This window comes from Mustela lutreola, chromosome 2 (genome assembly GCF_030435805.1).
Source record: "Mustela lutreola isolate mMusLut2 chromosome 2, mMusLut2.pri, whole genome shotgun sequence".
Classification (NCBI taxonomy): domain Eukaryota; kingdom Metazoa; phylum Chordata; class Mammalia; order Carnivora; family Mustelidae; genus Mustela; species Mustela lutreola.
The window spans coordinates 88,183,152-88,191,469 of record NC_081291.1 but is presented as its reverse complement, the minus strand read 5'-3'; positions in this window follow the sequence as shown (position 1 = coordinate 88,191,469).

Here is an 8,318-nt window from a genome sequence, read left to right as displayed (position 1 = left end):
CACCCCAACAGAGATGTAAAATATTTGATGATTCCAGGAAATTCTGTTGTGTGCATTTTGTCAGTCCTCCCTCATAAGCAGACATTATTCTGATTTTAGTTTTTAAAAATCAACTTTATCAAAGTTGATATCAAAATGCAGCTATGTTAAGCATGTACATCAATGAGCTTTAATGAATGTATATGCATATGTAACTAACATCCTACTGAAGATTACCAAATATTTCCATTACCTCAGAAATTTCTTTCTTTTATAGTCAGTCCCTTCTATCCCTGGCCTTAGACAACCATTGATCTGCTTTCTATTGCTACAGATGAATTTTGCCTACTTTAGAATTTTTCATAAATGGACTAGTAATACTGTATAGTATTACTAGTATTCTACTAATACTGTGCTAGTATACAAGAGTATACTAGCATTACTACTATACTCTTGTTTCTGGCCACATTACTCTGTGCCAAATTTTTGAGATATTTCTGTGTTGTCACACGTAGCCGTAGGTTATTCTTCTTTATTGCTGAATAGTGTTACATGGATATACTTTTTCACCTGCTGGTGAACTTTGGGTTGCTTCTAGTTTGGCTCTATTCTGATTACAGCTGCCATGAAGATTTCTGTATAAGAATTTACAGGGTCATATCTTTTATTTCTATTGGATATACAGGGATTTTATATTATTGGATATACAGGGAGATATTATATCCATCCCTAGATGGTCCACCCAGGAATGGAATGGAGGTATCATATAGTAAGTATATGCTTAAGTATCATATACTAAATATATGCTTAACTTGAGCTTTACTGCAAAACCAGCTTCCAAAGTGCTCACCCATCCTGACTACCATGTATGAGACTTTCATTTACTCTAATTTTTGCTAACATGTGGTATTGTCCATCTTTTATTTTTCTTCTTTAATTTAGTTATCATGCTGGGGCTGTAATGGTATTTTATCATTTTTTGATGCTTTTTGTAGCCTAAGAATTCTTTTTTTACTTCAAGTGAACAGATATTTTCTTCTTTATTGTCTTCTAGAAATGTTATAGATTTAGCTTTTCTGGCTAGGGCCATGGTGCCCTTTGTATTAATTTTGGTGTATAGTGTGAATTAAAGGTCAAGACTGATTTTTTTTTCCCTTAAATGGGGAAAAATAGTTGTTTCAGCATTATTAGTTTAAAACGACTTTATTTTCCTGATGGAAATGCTTTGGTACTTTTATTGAAATTCAGTTAACCCTATATATTAAGGTTTATTTCTATAGTCTTTACTTTGTTTCTTTGGTTTATTGTCTGTCCTTGAAGCAATACTGTATGGAATTGATCCAGTAATCTCTTTGGAGGTGTTCTGGGTAAGTACTGAGAGGAATTTCCCAAGATATAAAGAAATGTATATTCAGCATACTTGCTGTGTGGTGGCCTTCTTTGGGCTGTTTTTTTGTTTGTTTGTTTTTACCATCTAGTAAGAAGCTAAGATGGTTCTCTATTATTAAAGGCCTATATGATTTAAAAACTGGAAGCAATCTCAAAAAAATGTCATTTCGTATTTCTTAAACGGATGCTTGCATAGCCTAGGTAGCATTTGTTTTCCCATAACCAGGCTTCTTCCATCATTTAAAAATCTGTTTATCATCGGCTGTAGTATTATATATTTAATATTTTATATAATCTCTTTTAAAACTTAAATATTTCAAGAACATAAACATTAAACAATATTTTAAGCACTATAGAAATGGGAAACATTTTTTAATATGTATTTTGTAATAGATAATTATTGAAATAACATAATGTCATCTTGGTACAATCTAAAATCATCCCACAAAGAACTCCTAGTATGATAGTCTGAGAACTACTTGAGGCCTATCACAATGCCGCGGGCCTTTTAGGGAGATTTCCACAGAAACCTGAGCTATATTGTCTATACTAAGTTTCTTTATTAGGTGACAAAGATTCCAAGTATTTATGATTTATGTGTCATAACTTTTCAGTAGTAGAATTTGAGTCTCCTTATTCCAAGTCCACTACTTTATCAATTATACTACCATGTGTAGAATGCCCTTTTCCCCTCCATTTACTTTTTGAAACATGTGTATTCAAACTTTTGTTAGCCCAGTTTTATGAGAATGTAAAAGAGCCCAACTGCTAGGTAAAGTTATGCTTTTAAGTTTCATAAATTTATAACCTACAGAAAACCTCCAATTTTTTGGTTTGTTTAAATTATATTTCAGGAAGCAATAAAATAGAACTTGAAATTTTGTAAATGGGAGAGATAAATTTTTAATTTAATTATTAAAATTTGACTATCTAGTTTATAATTCCTAACTCCTTCCTAAATGCAATCAACATGATTACGGACTATTCATCCTCTGAATAAAGGAATATGCTACACATTTTTCAAAAGAAAGTAGAACACTCAAAGTATCTAATCCTTAAAAAAGAAGAGAGAATAAGAGGCAATTTTTTAAAAAGATTTTATTTTTAAGTGATCTCTGCACTCAGTGTGGAATAAGAGGTGATTTTAGCTATTTTCCCTGAAATTTTTCCACATGTGCTTAAATAAGCATTTAATAGCAATTAAAATTGTTAGATGTTCCCGCTTTGTTGCCTTTGGCAGTGAAGAATGAGTAAGCTTACAAAATGCTATCCAGGGGAGTGTTTAACTGTCGAAATTCGAACTTAATATAAAGGAGCTGCAGTGTGGGTTTGTTGATCGATAAAAATACTCTTCATTTCCAAAATTCAAAAAGGTCCACACTTCTGCACCCCACTGTACAGAAATAGCACACTGAGCCAAGACACCTGCCATTTGATCCAGGAGTATTTGACTCCATTCATTCATTCATTCATTGACTCACCCATTCTTCATTGGGCCAATCAGTCTCTATGGTACCTGAATCGCTCTGTGAATGGCTTTTATTTTGAATCATTTTGTGCTTTAAGCACAGCTGTGATATTGATCTTGATGTATTTTTAATGAGAGGAATAAGCCATTGGGGGCTTACCCCACTCAAATGTATCTTTGCATGTCCAACAAACAATTTTTATGCTTGCTTGCTCCAGATCTAACCTCCCACCTTCCAAAAGAGATTGTGACTGCCATGTGAAATCATCACCTAAAAGAAAGAAGTGAAAAGTTAACTGCAGATTGGAGATTGGAGTCTTTAAGACACTGATAATTTTTGTTCTTAGGGAACAAATTTTCTATAATCTTTACCTTGCAATGTTGAAAGTATTGACTTTTTTTTTTTTTTTTTTTTGGTGAAAGAAAATAAAACCCAGAAATGTAAAGATTTAAAATTCTAATGATTTCATTATTTCAGAAACTGTAGTTTTTCATTTTTTATTTTTTCCTTTTAATTAAAACTTAAATATAATTTTTTCTTTAATGTTATAAAGTGGGATTTTTATGCGGGTCTCTCTAAGAAAAAATAAAAGAAGGCAGCATAGAATATCATGTAATTGTGTAATAAAATGATCAATTAAGGTAAAAGTTACTGAACTGTGAATGGTTGTTCTTATAAAAATCCATGTGCATAAGAGGCTTTATAGGACTTTCCATCTATTTTCTCTCATGTCAGCAATTTAAAATGAAATTATTCCTTGAGGTAGTCTGGAATTGTTTCTTTCTAATATATCTTAGAATTTAAAATATTCTCAAAGTGTTGTATCTTCTCACCTCCTGTGGTCCCAGCTATGGCGTTGTTGGGTCTTCATATCTCTTGGTGCGGTCTGATGTCTCATTTACCTCTACAAATGGTCTCAATAACTATTTGTCATCCTCAGTATATATTCTACATTTATTGGGTGATAATGGGTATTGTGTTCAGTACTTTGCTAAATGGTAGGGAACCCAAGGAATGAGACTGACAGAAAGTTAAAGCTGAAGCACAAGTTACCTAAGAGACAGTTCTATAAACTGACACTGTAGAGTTTTGCAACTTACTACGTAGTCTTACATTCTCTCTGTCAACTTTTTGTCTTGATATCTGCTAACCTCAAGACAGCCTGAATTCATATTCCAAGACGAATAGCCTGAAGTAGTGGCCACAACATCGAAATTAAAAAAAAAAAACAAACAAACCCTTTATTAAAAAGGAAATATATAGCTGCACTTTAATATGAAAATTAAGTTTCTGGAAGATGGGCCTTGTTTATCCTGTGGCTTTAGAAGTAACTTCACCACATGCTGTGATCCATCAGGGGCACAAACACTTCAGGTTGAGAAGCTTTAAAGGTGATTTACAAAAGATGAACTACCATGAATATTTTATCAGAAGAAAATATTTTATCGAAGAAAAAAAGAAAAGGAAGAAATTAATCTTCCATGGTCACATCTGGGGAGTGAGCGTCAAGAAACACACACTTTAATAATCCTTCATCGTTTGAAAAAATATTAATCCAGGAAAAGCGAGACATAAAGAAAAGTCACAAGGGTACACTGCTGAGACAGTTTAGTTTTAAGTGTTCTCTGACTGTTTGACCTTGGAAAAGTCATAGCCTGTCTTAGTGCACCACTCTCCCTCTACTAGAGTCAATGTCTCTGTGGTCTCTAGTTTTGCCATCTGATGATTCAAAATTGTAGTGAATTTCTTGTCACTTTACTGCACTCCACTTTGAATTAGTGAACACAGTAGAGTGGCAATAATCCCTAAGTGCCAAGGTCACCAACAGAAATGACTTCAGCAGTGTAATTTTTAAAATATGTTTTGACTGTGCAATTTTAAGGCAGCAACAAGGGGAAGGAACTAGTATTTATGGAGCTACTATAACGTGCTAGTTATTGCATATTTCACAATATGAAAAAAGTTACTCAACACCATTCCTTACAGACTATTTAGGAGCAAAGTTTCTAGAATGGAATTACATTAGAAACATTTCAAAGCTGGGAAGCAGCAAAGGAAAAACTGAATCTTGAAGGTTAAAGTGATGGCCAGGGGACACCTGGGTGCTCAGTCAGTTAAGCAGTGTCTGCCTTCAGCTCAGGTCATGATCCCAAGGTCTTGGGATCAAGTTCTGTATTGGGCTTCTTGCTCAGCAGGGAGCTAGCTTCTCTCTCTGCCTCTGCCTGCCACGATACCTACCTGTGCCCTTTCTCTCTCTGACAAAAAATAAATAAAATCTTAAAAAAAAAAAAAGTGATGGCCAGAGGAGAAAAGTCTTTCAGAGAAAGTGAATTTTGAGCTGAGTCTGGGAGAAAATGATAGATAGAAAGAAGGTTGGAAAAGTAGATGCAGAGGTGGGGAAAGTAAAAAAAAAAAAAAAAATGTAGTTGAGGTGAATCTGCAGTTCAAGGATTTTTTTTTTTTTTAAGACTTTATTTATTTATTTGACAGACAGAGATCACAAACAGGCAGAGAGGCAGGCAGAGAGAGAGAGGGAAGTAGGCTCCCTGCTGAGCAGAGAGCCCAACATGGGGTTTGATCCCAGGTCCCTGAGACCATGACCTGAGCCGAAGGCAGAGGTTTAACCCACTGAGCCACCCAGATGCCCCAAGGATTTTGAATGAAGTAGTGGAATGAAGAAGTTGACAACATGGAGATCATAGTTAAGTCCTTTAAACCAAACTACATTGTGCCAATATCCTACTCTGTTTGGAGGACACCTACGTCTATATGGAAAACCTACAAAGAGCAAAGTTCAAGCTAGGCACCATGAAGGACACAGAGCATCTAAAATACAACCCTGGTACCTAAGATGTCTCTGATCTAGTAGAAAACCCAAGACAGGCAGACATTGAAAGGTGACAAAACTAAATTTTCTAGAAAGAAGATATTTAAAGAAGACATGTCTTGGTATTTCATAAGACATAACCAAATAACAGAATTTGGATAGTGCTACTACAATTCAGAAAAGAAAGAGATCACTGAGCCAGCACTATGAGATTAAACAAGCAATAAACAGCATGATGTCTGACTACAAAGAATTTAAAACTTTTAAACATCTACTTCATCAGCACTTGGAACTGTTCGGCCCTTCCCTTCCCCCTCTCTACCCTTTTATTTCTGTTTTCCATTAGCTGAGTGATGACGGCATTGCCATTTACATCAGCACTGAGCATCTATTCTCATCTTTTGCTAAAACATTGGGTTTAAATACATACAAAAGAGCAGCAGGAGACTTGAAAAAGACTGACTTTATATATATTTTTTTTCCTTGTGTGAAAGTCTAAAAACAGAAACCAGGATAGAATCTAGGAAAGGGAAGGAGGGTGTAAGAGTCACTCTTTTCATCTTTAATGCATTAGGCAAGACTCTGCATTGTCTTTATCTGTATGTGAGCAAACGGATACAGTTTTTCTTCCAAGTTCTCAGGGGCCATAAGGATTGTTGCGAGGGCTCAATTTTCAGTTGTAAAGACATGACCCCCAATCTTATTTTGAAAGATTTTCCCTAAACATGGATCACATTATATTAAAACTGGAAGGGAACTTGGAGATCAGAGACTTTGATCAAAGTCTCAAAATTAGTTGAGAATGAGCCTGTAGTGGAACGTGAGTTTCTGATGCCCAATATCTTGTTATTTCAATAAAACAAAGTGACAGTTTCTTCTTGGAATTTAGCACCAGGGAAGATTTTGATCTCACCCAAATGACTGAGATGCTTATATATTTACCAAGCCCTCTTTTGGCCTCTACTTAACTCAGAGCTTAGTTTAATGCTCAGATGAGTAAATCACACTTCTTGTATAATAAATTGCTCTTTCCTTTATATAATTTCTTTTTTCTTTTCAGGGTTTCATGACCCTGAGATCAAGACTTGAGCTGAGATCAAGAGATGGATGCTTAACTGACCAAGCCATCCAGGGACCCCTCCTTTATATAATTTCTGATTTTTCCAGGTATATTTTTGATTTCATTATAGAGTATTACATAGTCATTAGGGAAAATCTGGAAAATATGTCAAACTATAAGGAAGCATAAAAGTTCTTATAATCCCACCACTCATATTATGTACATCATTTGAACTAACTTTCTGCGTATGTCTTAATAGTGAACTGCCTTGAAATAGTTTAAGAAGTAGGAAGAGGTTACTAATAAGTATATTTTGTTAAGCAGAAATTATATCACCTTACTTTTCACAAATAGTCACCTATCTGTTAATATGTATAGTCCATTCAGCTTAACAAACATCCAACAACTGGAGCCCCTCTTTTTAAAAATACGGTTGTTGGGGTACCTGGGTGGCTCAGTGGGTTAAAGCCTCTGCCTTCCGGCTCAGGTCATGATTCCAAGGTCCTGGGATTGAGCCCCACAGCAGGCTCTCTGCTCAGCAGGGAGCCTGCTTCCCTTCCTCTCTCTCTGCCTGTCTCTATGCCTACTTGTGATCTCTGTCTGTCAAATAAATAAATAAAAAATCTTAAAAAAATAAAAGTACGGTTGTCTTGGAGAGATGGAGGCTCCAGTGCAGGACAGAGTCATGAGAACTTGCCTTGGACTCACTCTGAAAGGTTACAGAAGAAAGATTCTACAGCTTGAAATTCTATGATTTAAAGAAGGTACATTATCCTTATATACATTAGAAAGTACCTGAACTTTTGGTTGTTATAAATTAACTGTTCTAAGAATAAACTTTTTTTTTTTCAAAAAATTAAAAAAAAAAAAGAAAGTACCTGATCAATAATTTGATCAGAGAAGTTTATATCATATACAAACTCCTCCCTTCATTTTCTGCCTATAAATGATCAATCCAACAAGAGTTTGGATAGCAAAGGGAATTGTAACAAAGGAGTGGTGAAGTCAGTCTTGGCACTTGCTGTAGAGGAAGACCTGCTGTAGAATAACTTCATTCATTCTTCATTCATCAGACATTTTTAAATGCATCTTATGCCAGATACTTTAAATAGGAGATTGGATAAGAAAGTTTTCTTAAGGTAATAAACCTTTTTTTTTTTTTTTTTTTTTTTTTAATTTATTTGACAGAGAGAGACGCAGTGAGAGAGGGAATGCAAGTACGGAGAGTGAAAGAGGGAGAAGCAGGCTTCCTGTGGAGCAGGGAGCCTGATGCAGGGCTCAATCCCAGGACCCTGAGATCATGACCTGAGCCTAAGGCAGGGGCTTAATGACTGAGACACCCAGGCACCCCAAGGTAATAAACCTTTAAAAGCTTGGTGGTGCAAGCTTTGGTGGTGGTGCAAGAGATAGAGAGATAAACTAATAAACAGAAAGTAGCATATGGGTGAAATGATTGAGATAAATGTGATAACTAACATTTATTCTTTCAACAAATATTTCCATGTCTGCACTGTGCCAGAAACCATTTTAGTCACTGGAAATACAATGATGAGTAAATGGTGGTCACTACCCTAGTCAATTTCTTTGTCTTTTC